This window comes from Paroedura picta, chromosome 8, assembly GCF_049243985.1.
Source record: "Paroedura picta isolate Pp20150507F chromosome 8, Ppicta_v3.0, whole genome shotgun sequence".
NCBI classification, from domain to species: Eukaryota; Metazoa; Chordata; class Lepidosauria; order Squamata; family Gekkonidae; genus Paroedura; species Paroedura picta.
The window spans coordinates 76868065-76881841 of NC_135376.1; the positions used below are offsets into that span (position 1 = coordinate 76868065).

General features: G+C 45.2%; 1 long non-coding RNA gene across 1 annotated transcript in view; it reads right to left on the minus strand.

Annotated features, from left to right (window-relative positions):
* Nucleotides 1–1903: 1903 nt before the first annotated feature.
* The window catches only part of LOC143843809 (uncharacterized), a 28526-nt gene continuing 16652 nt past the window's right edge, over nucleotides 1904–13777 (minus strand). Inside the window, exon 4 of the long non-coding RNA XR_013233695.1 lies at nucleotides 1904–3503. This is a non-coding gene — a long non-coding RNA (uncharacterized LOC143843809). The remainder of the gene's footprint in view (nucleotides 3504–13777) is intronic.

Genomic DNA, 13777 nt, shown 5'->3' on the forward strand with positions numbered 1-13777 from the left:
CCTCATTGCTGGGAACTCCTCTGCTGGGGTTTGGTGTTAGGAGACTCAGGGCTCTGGACCACCCTGTCTTTAGCTTCTGGGCTCCTCAGCTGAGGACCCACATTTTATACCCTCCACTCTTCCTGGATATGAACCAACCTCTCTGTGTGCCATGAGGGTGAAAGCAAGTGCAAGCAGTGCTTGCGGGGGGGGGGGGGGTGTTGTCCTCCACCCACTGTGTACCACAGATCCCCATCCCTGTGCAGCAGACCTATCTATCCTGCCAGCCCACAGAGCCCACCCCTAGCAGGGCATCACCAGAGATCTCGGAGCCTCCTTTACTATGGGAAGCCCCTGTCCTGCGCTATACCTTTCTTTGTGCTGTGGCTGGCATCACTAATCACTTTGAGTGGAAAGCTGTAATTTCTACTGGTCCATTCGGCTGACGAGAAATGCCTTTCCTTGTGGTTTCTGGCTGCGGGGGGGGGGGGGGAGAGTTTCCCACTGTGTTTGCCTGTCACTGGCTTATTCCTGAGCCATTCCATAGGCTCTTGGAACAGCAGCTATCTTTTCCTGAGAAAGCACTGGGGAGAACTTTTTTTGCGGGGGGGGGGGGGGGCATAATTACAAAAAAAACGAATCTGCTTCCAACCTGGGGAGATTGCAGAGGAGCAGGCAGCAGGGCGAGGTTCCTTTTGAGTCTGGCATGTGTAGCTTTCATTCTACACACTCTTGAACCTGAGCCTGACATTTCCCCCCAAAGTACTTTCCTGCCTTAGTCCCTGTTGGGTTGACCTTAGTCCTGTTGGGTTTGCACTGCCACAGTAGCACTAGTTCTGCTGGGCACATTGCATTAGCTTTTCTGGGCTTGCGAAAATTCTCTGGTTTGACCACAAAGGAAGTGAGGCACTTTTTTTTTTGGGGGGGGGGGGTAAGAATTCAGACTCTGTAAATCCAATCTTCACCAAACTTGGAGTGCCGGTAGAGGAGAGGTCAGGTGGGGAACTGCTCTAAGTTTGGTGTGTCTATCTCAAATAGGATCTGCTCTGTACATGCCTGAGCCTCCTGGACTATGTCTGTTGTTTCACTAGAAGTACTTCCTGGGGGCACCTTCTGGAGGGGGCATAATTTGGACCCATAAATCCAATCCTCACCAAACTTGGAGGACAAGTAGAGGAAAGTCAGCCAAAGATTTCTCTGCAAGTTTGGTGTCTCTAGTATGCCCAGGGAGGGATATTCTAATGCATCACAAATGTCACAAACTGAACCAGTTCATCTAGCGCACACAAAAATTGTAGAAAGTCCATGGTTTGTAAATCATGAACCACACATGCCAGAAACCACAAACCAAATTTGTGCCCATCCTAATTCTCTATGTAAAACATGTACTCTGTCACTGAAATACGAGCCCATCAGTGCTGAGTGAAACCTTACGATGACACATTTTCTTTTGCTACAGCATTCACCAAACCTCAACGGCCTCTACTTACCTGTACATTTTTACCATTCACCATGATCAAACCCCTTTCTATCCCTGAGACACCAAAACCCAACATTTGCATCCATAACAAATGCAAACCAGGCAAATGAATGCCAAATCTGTGTGATCCAAGAACAAAACCTGAAATTTTAAATGGAAGAGTTAATAGAAATCTTGAGTACAGCAGGTATGTGTGGCATTAGAATGACCAACCTGGAGGTAACCCTCAAAATACAGATGGAGACTTGTCCGCATTCAAACAGGCCCAGATTGTTTAAAAACAATCTCTAGCCTAGCTTTCTCCCTGATGTCCCACTTTTCTTTGCATAAGGAGTGAACCTTCTCAAAGTTCTGCTCTCTCAAGTGATGGTAACGACTAGGATGAGAAATGCAGAAAGTGGTAGCTTATAAGGTTTGCAGGGGTCAAAGGCGTCTATTAAACTCCTCCCGTAAGGCTAGGGAAAGCCCTCCTAGAAGCTGGTTCACTGCTTTACAATAATCCCACATTGAATCCCACATGCCCTCCTCCCCCCTCCTCCCGTACTTGGGGAAATGTCTCGTTTATTACCTTGGCATTCTGGAGATGCTAACCTAGCCTCCCACTGCTCCAGTTACCAGCCAGTGAGTTCTTTCAAGGGGGTCCTCTTTCCATAGCAGCATCCAGCAGAATATGATCCACAGCTGGATCTTATTCTACGTGCCTTATAAGGAACTCCCTCCCCACTCCGCTGCAGCCCGGCACACTGATTTTAGTAAGCAGGATGAGTCAGAGTTTTCGCTTCTGAGAATGAGATACTATCCAAGAGTAAGCATGTCATGATGATGCAATGCATGCAGACGAGGTGGTTCCCGTTGCACGGGATTGCTTCTCGTTGCAGAAGGCGCACCACATTGTTGCAAAGTCCAGTGCCACAGGAGTTGGGCTTTCCCACATTGCTTTACCTTTTGCGAGCGACTCATGTCCAAATGTCCTGACTTGCAGTCCTTCTCTATCTTCTTCCACAGTCTTTACGTTGCTGCTGTGGCTTCCGTGGTTGCACTCAACTCTCCTTAAAGTTCTTATATCCCAACTCAAGACATTTTCTTCCTCCCTCCTTAACTCAGGAAAATATCTGGTTTATATCTAGCTTACTCAGGGAAATGTGTATGTGTGTGTGCTTTTGTATATGAGGGCAACTCAAAAACTATCGCTCCAAAATCACAGAAACCTTTATTACACAAAATATCAAAATGTGGAGCTATGTTTCTCTCCAGGAGTGACTTGTTGACTCTTTTAAATGTCAAGGAGCAGGGTTGTTTTCTGTTGCCCCAGAGGGTCGGACCAAAGCCAATGGGTTGAAATTAATTCAAAAGAATTTTCAGCTAAACATCCGGAAGAAGTTCCTGACAGTTAGAGTGGTTCCTCAGTGGAACAGGCTTCCTTGGGAGGTGGTGTGTTCTTCTTCTTTGAAAGTTTTGTAACAGAGGCTAGATAGTTATCTGACAGAAATGCTGATTTTATGAACTTAGGCAGATTGTGAGTGGCTGGGCAGGAAGGGATGTGCCAGTGTTTGTCTCTTGTGGCCCTTCCTTGCATACCCAGGGAATGGCTGATCGCCACTGTGAGGTGGTAGGTGAATTTCCTCCAGGCCAGGCTGGAGTCTGGAGATTTTTTGGTGGTGTTGGGGGGGGGGGGTGTAATTTGGGCATGAAATTGGGTCACTGTGGGTAGGCAGGTAGTTGTGAGTTCCTGCATGGTGCAGGGAGTTAGACTAGATGACCCTGGAGATACCTTCCAACTCTATGATTTTATGATTCTAGGTTGCTTGTTTTTTTAAAGAAAATAATGCACAAGGGAAGGACACAGCAAATCCCTCTCCCTTCTGCTTCAGGGAGCTTCCCCCTCCCCCACTGCTGCCATTTCCAATTTTGAAAAAGTCTACTTGCAGGTTTGTCCAAAGTAAAAGGTTGCTTCAACATCTTCTTCACTCAAGAAATCTTTTGGGGTTCATATTGTTGGAATATGCAAGTAGTGTACATGATTCAAAAGGATATGAAGAATATCCTGCAGGGGGAATCAGAGGAGATGTATATTTAGCATAGTTAGAACAGGAATTTCTGGATATTTTTCAGTCTCCTCCAGCGTCCGGATTGGCTCAATTGGAGACTTCCTGCTCCTTTGGGCACACTTCCTCTCTGTTTGCCTCCTGAACAGAACAGACTGTATGAAGACAACAGAACAGTTAGACTGCTAAGTGTTTCTTCTCTTTCTCTACAAAGTTGTTTTTCTTCTAAACAAAACTGTTTTATTCTTTTAAGCCACCTGGTGCTCTACCACTCATTGTAAATTTAAACTCTGCCAACAGGGTTATGGGTCCAGTGTGGACATTCAGGCTGAGAAATAATAAATAGATCGGTTGAAGACAAAGAAGAAAAGAAACACAAAATGACAGCTTCCTGCAACATTCAGCATAACTACCTACTGGTAAAACTATTATATTATTTTAAGCAGCCTGCATGCCTCTTTGCAAATTTAAGCTCTGCCAGTACATATGGCCTCTGAAACAGGACCAGCTAGCCTGCCCTCTGTGCCACAACAATGACTAAGAAGGTCTTCAGAGGCAGCACAAATGGCAAATAGTTTTGCAACCCACAGAGTATCAAAATAAATGGGTGTCCTTAAAAAGAGAGAGAGAGACTGTAAAATGAGCAACTGAAAAAAGAAAATGTGCTCCTTCAGAGAACTGCAGCTCCAAATATGACTTTCCCCCTTTAATCGTTTTACAAAGTAAGATTGTTTCCCTCATGAATTATTCAATGCTAAAAATGTTCCTGTACAAATGATGCACGCCAGCAAGTTGGCACTCCTTGGCAGAGTTTGCAGGAATCTGTAGCAGTAATAAATTTGGCTGAGTTCTTGCTGTACATTTGCTCAAGCTTGTGTGTGTGTGTATGTTTTTGCCAATTTCCAGTGTTTTTTTATTTTAGAAAAGAGGGGGAGGAAGTGCTGTTCCATTGGCTAAGCTACTATTATTGAGAGAGGTTGAAAAAATTAAAAGAAAAGAGATGTAGGTACTTCCCCTGCTTAACTCAGCTGTAAGGCCCAGTTTGAGGCTATGAGCATTTAAATGTGAAGATTTTAAAGTATTTCATTGCTTTCCAGCATAGCCTTATGGGCTGCCTGCTTCTCCCCCCCCCCCCCCCAATTACTACATATGGCATAATCCCTACTCCTCACCGCGGGCAGTGATGCTGGGTTTGTCCTTTTTAAAACCATGCACAGGCAGTTTATATCTAAAGCAGGACATATGAATCAAACCAGACTTTTGAGATAACCTGTAAACTGCACGGAGCTTTTATTCCAATCCCAGGTCGATTCAGTCCCTGCTGTCTACACAGATGCAATTTCCATTTTGATTTTGGGCAATTAAAATTTTCCTTCTGCAACAAGCCGGATTGATCGGGAGTGACCCTACCTTTATCGTGCGATATCTTAGATAAGGTGACCAGATTTTAACATTGGTAAAGCGGGACACCATTGACGGGGGGGGGGGGGGGTTCTTGATTAAAATTTGGTCTATATGGAGCAACAAAATTTTTCATAGAACACATAGAATGCAAAAATAGTATTGTAATGTATATATTTTTACTTGCAACATAAGTACAATTTGCCAGGTGCCCCCAGATGTCCCTCCAAAAGTGGGACAATCTGGTCACTTTAATCTTAGAGTGCTTTTAACCCTCAATATTTTAAGATTCGAATTGAGAAAGCAGGCTGTTTTGAATCTGGGCTCTGCTCTGAGAACTCCTGATTGGCAAAAGCTGCTCATGTGACAAGCTTGCTTTAAAGGAGAAGCCCCTAATTTCTCTCAACTTCTGTCGGTCTTGGATTTTTTTCTCCCTCCTCTGCCTTCTTCGATCATCTCCCTTACCTTCAAGAAAAGAATGAAAGAGGCTGTTCTTGGCTCCACCCCCCCCCCTCTGAACTACCCTAACCATGTGCAGAACACTTTTCTGTTTCAATGGGGAGGGGGGAAGAGGAAGACCCGAATTAAAATTGATATGAATTCAACAGGATTGACAATGGAATAAACAAAGTAAGTGCAGACTCAGCCCTGGACAGGCATCTGGCACACAGCAATAGTCTGCTGTATCAACCCAGTAGTATCAGTTATGAAAATAAAGAGAACATGCAATCAGAAATTGGGTCTCACAGATACTAGTCCAGGGGTGGCCAAACTGTGGCTCTTCAGATGTGCAAGGACTACAATTCCCATGAGCCCCTGCCAGGATGTGCTCATGTGGTGGCAGGGGCTCATGGGAATTGTTGTCCACATACATCTGGAGAGCCACAGTTAGGCCACCCCTGGACTAGTATCAGTGAGCATCGTCCAACACTCTTAAACTGGCTCCATTTGATATGGTGGAAGACTTCTATGTTTTTTGGCAGGCATGTTTTGTTTTTTTAATCCTTGAACACTGAAAACCAACATAGCATGGAAAGGGGTAGGTGGGGACGTCTCTCCTAAAGTTCTTGCTTTCTGTTTGCAGTACCTTTTTGTGGCTGGAGCTTGCTTCAGAATAGGATCCCCTGTTGTCCATTTGACATTCACACCTCATTCTGAGGCCAGGTCTAAACACACAGCATTGTGGGATCACTGTGGCACTTCGGTGTGAAGGTGGAGAAATTGCATGTTTCAGTTAAAATAACAACTTCCCTTCAAATAGGCTAGGGGAATAGACTGATCCTTCTGTCTCAGGTGTGCTGCGGAGCGATAGAGTTGCCAATCCCCAGTTGGGGCCAGGGGGTCCTCTGTTTTAGAGCCTCTCCTCGTGTTTTAAGGCTCTAAGAAACCCGGGGGACTTACCAGGCATGGGGAGGGAATAACCAGGAAGTTACCCAGAAGCAATGTCAGGACATCAGTGATGTGATTGTAAGCCATGACATCAGTGATGTCAGGGGGTGATTAGGAATGCCATCCCCTGGATAGGACCTGGGGATCCCCTGGAATTTTTGCTCATCTCCAGACTAAAGAGGCCAGTTCCCCTGGAGAAAATGGCTGTTTTGAAAGGTGAACTCCATGGTATTATTCTCCACTGAGGTTCCTCCCTGCTCCAAATCTTACCCACTCCCAGCTCCATTCCCAAAGTCTCCAGATCTTTCCCAATTCAGAGCTGGCAACCCTTGGGACAATGCTGTGGTTTTGGGGCACAACTCTAAGAAGCTAATTCTCCTCATAGGGGTTTTGCCCAGAATTCTGTGGAAATACAGGGAAAGGGGATTAAACTCTTTGGTTCTGCATAATGTCCCTGATAAAAGGATTGTTTTCTTGGCTGCTTTAAGCCCAAAGCAGAGGGGAAGTTCACAAGCTGCCAGCCTAACACAAAATGCCAACATCTTGTGTAGCTTGGACACAAGAAAGCCAGTGGTGGTACAAAGAGCTGGTGTGGTGTAGTACATCTTGGAGAGTTGCATTCTCCATGGCCCTAGCTGACCCTAGACTGTTTGGGGGAGTTAGTCCCCATGCAGCAAAACTGGAATCATGGAGCCGTTGAAGGAATTCTGAGACTTAAGGACTGGTATAACAATCATTCCAAAACTCTGTGAATGCTTCAGACTTACTGGCCTATCAGCCTTGGTCAAGAGCAACAATGTTCTCCACGTGTTGGATGGAAGAATTCGACAGTGTAAGGGAAATGTAATTAGATCGGATTTCAATCAGATTATTTTGAAAGAACCTACAAAGCGGAGAATAATTATGCAAGTGTAAGTCTCGGAATTGTTCTGTATTTTATCCTCAAAATAACAACTCTATAAAGTATGTTAGTTGGAGAGAATTATTGGTCCAGGGTCACCTAGCAAACTTCCATGGAAGATTGGGGCTTCAAATTTGGCCCTCTCAAATCCTCATGTGATATTCTAGTTGCTACACCAGATTGGCTCATCGAGTTTGTGATTTCAATCCTGTAGGTAGAAGGTGGCACATAAAAGAGCCTTCTTCTCAGAAAAGAGGGAGCATGAAACAACGTTATAAAGATGGAACCACTGGAGTCTGGCAATTTTTTCTTCCCTCACAAGCCAACTTTGAGACCAATCAGTACTCATAGCAGGGTTGCCAGATCTGTGTTGAGAAATATCTGGAGACTTTGGGAGTGGAGTCAGGAGTGGGCAGGATTTGGGGCAGGGAGAGACCTCAATGGAGAATAATGCTATGGAGTCCACCTCGAAAGCAGCCATTTTCTCCAGGGGAATTGAACTCGGTTGTCTGGAGATGAGCTCTAAAACTGGGGGATCCTTAGGTCCCACCTGGGGACGGGCATCCTTAGCTCAAAGGCTTCTTTCATCTGCTAGAAAGACACAAATGAATCATGAGGATGAATCCTAGGATCCAGATTTGACCCACTGACAGCTACTTAACTGGCAATATTTATTTATTTACTGCCCTTACACCCTACTGTCTCCCCAATGGGGACCCAAAGTAGCTTATGACCCTTCTCCATTTTAACCATGCTTAGTACACATTCATTTTAACACAAATTAATTCCAAGTTCCTGAAGATTTAATATTTTCCCTCAGAACTTATTTAAAATGGCAGAAATACATTCATGTGTTGACAACACACAGCAATTAGAAACTCTCTCTTCACAGTGGAGTACTGAAAAATGAAGTCAAGTTCTTTACAGAAGAAGAAGAAAATAAGGTAATAACTACCATATGAGAAAATGAGGGGAAACATTTGAAAAGCAGGGTGACAGAGAACTCTGTGTGTGTGTGTTGACAGGAAGAGGGGTGGGCATCTCTGGTTTTGAACAAGAAAAAGAATGCAAAGTCAGCAGTTTGGGGCTTTGTGTTTAATTTCGCTGATTGAATTTTGTGGTAACAATCATGGCCCTTCACATCAGAATCCAGCTCCATGAGAAGCCCTCTCTGAGGATTTTTAAAAAGCATTTCTGTGAGGAATCAGTACTACTCGTTTCACACAAACAACTGAAGAAACCATAAAATTGGTTGTGGGCTGTCTTACATTTTTAAAGATCCCTACCAGCTGTTTGCCTGATGTTGGCAGTGTGGTACTTAAGGTGTTGGACTAAGGTCTGGAAGACCTGGATTCAAAATTCTACTCTGCCGTAAAGCACATTAGCTGAACTTGAGCCTGGAGTGCTGAGTGAAGAAAACAGGGGAGGAAAAACTATGAACAAGATCCTTAAAGAAATTGCAGGACAAAATGTGCGCAGGGTGGGGGAAGAAGAAGAGTTGTTTTTTATATCCCTTATATTTCTCTACCCCAAGAAGCCTGTAAGTGACTTACAATTACGTTCCCTTCCTGTCCCCACAACTGGCACCTTGTGAGGTAGGTGGGCCTGAGAGACCCCTGAGAGAACTGTGACTGAGCCAAGGTTACCCAGAAGGTTTCATGTGGAGGAGGAGGAGGAGGAGGAGGAGGAGGAGGAGGGAATCAAACCCAGTTCTCCAGATTAGAGTCCGCTGCTCTTAACCACTACACCACATTGTGGCAATACTCAGTGTCAGATCATCTGCTTGGAATACAAAAGGACCCAAGTTTAATCCTTGGCATCTCTAATTTAAAGGAACAGGCAATAGATGCTGGGAAGTGATGGCTGGAACATAGGGGCTGATGAATAATGATGGAGCTATGATTGCTGCTGCAAGCCGGTGTAAATTGGCCCTGCAGGGTGGCAATTCCCTGCCATGAGTGGGTAAATGAGAGGCTTGCTACCAAGGCAGTCCGTTTATGATTAGTCCTGCTTCCTCTGGCAGCCATTTTGTGGTCACATCCCTTTTTCCAAACTCTAAAAGTGCCATAACAGACATCAACCAGGTTTTTCAGTTCATAGAATCATAGAATAATAGAGTTGGAAGGGACCTCATGGGTCATCTAGTTCAACCCCCTGCACTCACAACCCTATCACTCATCCACTGTAACCCCCTTGAGCCTTCACAGAATCAGCCTCTCCATCAGATGGCTATCTAGCCTCTGTTTAAAAATTTCCAAAGATGGAGAACCCATCACCTCCTGAGGAAGCCTGTTCCACTGAGAAACCGCTCTAACTGTCAGGAACTTCTTCCTGATGTTTAGACGGAATTTCTTTTGAATTAATTTCATCCCATTGGTTCTGGTCCGTCCTTCCAGGACAAGAGAGAATAACTCTGCTCCATCCTCTACATGGCAGACTTTTAAATAGTTGAAGATGGTTATCAAATCCCCTCTCAGTTGTCTCCAAACCAAGCTCCCCCAACCTTTCTTCATATGTCTTGGTCCCCAAACCCCTCACCATCTTTGTTGCCCTCCTCTGGACACGCTCCAGTTTGTCTACATCCCTCTTCAACTGTGGTGCTCAAAACTGAACACAGTACTCCAAGTGAGGCTGAACCAGAGTAGAGTAAAGCAGTACCATCAAACAGAGTATCTGGACATAACGCTCCCATTTGATACAGCCCAAAACCCCATTTGCCCTTTTTAGCCACTGAGTCGCACTGTTGACTCATGTTCAATGTATGGTCTACTAAGACTCCTAGATCCTTTTTGCACATGCTACTGCCAAGACAAGTCTCCCCATCCTATATTGGTGTATTTGGTTTTTCCTACCTAAATGCAGTTATCCACACTGGGCTGTTAATTATATGAGAAAACTCTTCCTGACTCCAAATTGTACAAAGATTTGGCAAATGGGGCGGGTTGTGCCCTATCTATTCCTAAATCTTATTCAAGCTGTCACCTTTGTCAGTTCTGCTAAATTCCAGACTTCCCACAGAAGGTCTAGTCTTCTCTCTCTTTGCTATTTCTGTTCTTGTTGTTCCTGTAAGACAAGGTCTTCTAATTTTTAGATGCACTGACAATCCTGTTAATGGCTCTCAAGCGAAGTCATTTCCTGACAGGTCTTTTATTAATTAGTTGCTCAATTAATTAGTTTCTCAATCTACTAGTTAAAAGCAGCATATGCCCCACTTCATAGGAGTTAGGTATACTTTTCCCTCGAATTAAAATAGGAGCTTCTCCCCCCCCCCTCTCTATTGCACCTCAAAATGTTTTACTTATTGAGTGTGAAAGAATAATTCTGCCACAGGAGCCTGACCGTTTTCCTTGTGGGATACTTTGAACTCACAACTTTTACTCAATTTTTTTGTGGGGGGTAGCAGAGTGCACAGTTTGAAAAAAGTGTGGGTCTCGTTACAAATAATCAGGATGTGTATCACAACTCAGTTCCTCAAAAGCAGAATTTGGGTTTGGCTCCAGCCCTTTCTCGTGACAAGTTAAGTGGCTGGAGAATTATTCCAGCCCACTGCTTGTAAACAGCCATTTGGCATCTGCAGAAAAAGCTGATGGAATCCAAACCTATAAAGCTCTTTCTCAAATACTTCTGGAAGTTCAAGATCCTAGCTCTTAAATTCTTAAGATTGCTGGAGAAAAACACCAGATTCTGATTCCTGGTTCACTGCTCTTTGTGACTCTCTCTCACTCTGAAATCCTAGGCAGGGTCAGGTCTCATGTTTCAGAGCTTCAAGTAGTAAACACGCCTGGCTCTCTGAGCAATCCTTCATCAGAGAAGCCAAGCCAAGGAGATCTTGGCACCCGTCTCTTGCGTGGTGTTCAGCCAATAATCTGATGTCAGCATTGCCAAGTGCCTGTTCTTGCCTCCGGGCCAATCAAATGCCTCCCACTGAACTCTCCCAGCATGAAAACAACCTTGTGCAGCTTCTGGCTCTCATCCAGTTGCTGAGCTGGCTAAATAAAACCCTTTCAATACAAAGAACAGCGGGTGCCTCCTCAAAAAGCCACAGAAAGATTCTTTGGGGGGGGAAATGAGCTGCGTCTGTCCCCTTTCACACTTAAGATATAAAAGACACTGCCTTCTCACCTCCCCCCCCCCCCCCCGCCTCAGCCAACTGTTCTACCCTGGATCCTCATGTCCCAATTCTAGGTTGGGGAAAACCTGGAGACCTTGGGGGTGGAGCCTGCAGAGGGCAGGGTTTGGAGAGAGGTGGGACTATAATGGGATATGATGCCATCCCGTCCCCCTTCTAAGCGGCCATTTTCTCCAGGGGGACGGATCTCTGTTGCCTGGAGAGGAACAATGTTTTTAAGGTCCCATGTTCATATCCAGACAAATGGTAGAGGCCTGAGGTGGCAGAATAGACCGGGGAATGGCATTTTAGACAGTGGAATGGCATTTTAAATCGATCCCCTGTGTTAAATCCGTGGGTTCGAAGGAAGCTGGGACCACCAGGAGTCAATCAGCTCTTTACTGTGGCCTCAGCATGATGTTACGAGAGGCAAAACTGAACTGAGAAACCCCTGAAAACCACCAACTCATATGCAGTAGCAAACAATGGATCTTCCCGCCGGTGCATGCTATTCACCAATTTCAATTTAAACTGACTGGATCCAGGAGATGGAATCTAGCTGCACATTGGTCAGTTTCATCGCCTGCTTCGATCCCGCCTCAGGCCTCAGGTTCCGTCCTCGGCAGAACCACAAACAGAACACCCTACATTAAAAACTCCCTCCAAGTCATACAGCAGAAACCAAACTCTTTTTATCATGGTACACTATGAGGAGGATTCTTAGACGCTTTCAAAAATAATTCACTGTTGGAAACAGCGACCCTCGTCTGCTACCTCACATTGCCATAAGTATTGTAGAGCAGATCCTGGCCTGGAAGGCCCAAACAAGCCAGATCTAAGCAAGGTGAGTACCTGGATGGAAGAACACCAAGGCAGTCTAAGGCTGATATGCAGAGGCCAGCAGTGGTAAACCACCTCTATTTGTCTGTTGTCCTGAAAACTTCTCCTGGCCCCCCCCCCTTCAAGTCACAGCCAACTGATGAGGATCCCATAGGGTTTTCAAGGCAAGAGATGGTTCGCCATTGCCTCCTTCCACACCACAACCCTCGTGTTCCTTGGAGGAGATTCGGCGCTTTGAGGAGATGGTGCTAGCCTGGTCTATCCGGGTCAGGACTGACAATGCTATGGGGTTGCCATAAATTGGCAGTTGCTTGGGAGAGCACAGTTCATGGATCAGCATTGATGTGATGCCACAGAGTCTGTCCTCTAAAGCCACCTCTTCCTTGATGGATCTCTGCAGTTTGGACTTTGGTTGTAATTCCAAGGGAATTCCACGTCTCACACCCGTCTTCAACACTACCATGATCTCAAGGCCTGGCGATACATTACATTTGCCTTGCACTGGGACCCTAGTGAGCAAGGAGAAGGGGGCTTAAGCTTACACACACACACACAATTTTCCAAATAAGGTGTTACTATTTGCACTATCGCACGTCTACACGTTCTCTCAAGTGAATATGCTGCCTTCACACCACGGTTGCTGGCGACCTTTTGTTCAGTGCCTGTTGTGTTCTAACACAGGCACCAATTACTAGCACAGGGGTTCTCAGCGGCAGTGTTTTCATAACAATTCCTCCAAATTTGTTCTCCCTGAATGCCCACTATAAGATGCTGCAATCCTCCGGAAAGATGTCGATCGTCTTTTAAATAAGCAGAAAGGAGCAAGAGTCCAGGAGCACCTGAAAGACTAACAAAACTTAGGGCTGGTTAGGAACAGTCATGAATCATAAGGTCAGCAGTGACTCACGGAAGCTCCTCCCCTGCCACACTTTTTGTGAGTCTTGAAGGCACTACTGGACTTTTGCTCTTTTCTACTGCTATGGACAGACTAACACAGCGGCCCACCTCGGTCTAAATATCTGTATTCAGGATAAATCATTGAAGGCACCCAAGGCCTCCCAAAGTCCTTCGCAGCAGTTCTGCTAGACAACTTATTCTGGTACATGAGCAAACCTGGACTGGAACTATCCCAAATTCTAGTATCTTGGAACATGAAACAGACAACTGAACATTCCATCTATGTCTAGCTGCAAGGGTGACGTGCAGCCCCCTTCTGACTCTACCTGCCAGTGTATCCACTGATGACCTTTGGGCATGCTGGTAGTGACCTCGGGCGCTTGGTGTTTCTCCTTTTCCTCTGATGAGCAACTAACAGGATTATTATTATTATTATTTATTTTTTTAAAAAATTCTAAACCCATAGCATTCAAATGAAATTTTATATGACCATGACATAAATAATAAAACACAACTGTAGAATGCCTGTAAACCTAGTAATGTCCTTCTTAGGGAAAGTGAGCTTCTTGTTTGTGCCACGGCTCTTTGCTAGAGTGGGACGGAAGACAGGAAAGGTTGGGAACCTCTGGATTAGGGCAATGCCCTGGAGGAAAATGCTTTCCAAATGTGGCCAGATGGATAGAAGGCTTGTCACTGAAGCCGCTCTCTGGCGCTGGGGCTTCCTCTCTATTTATGCT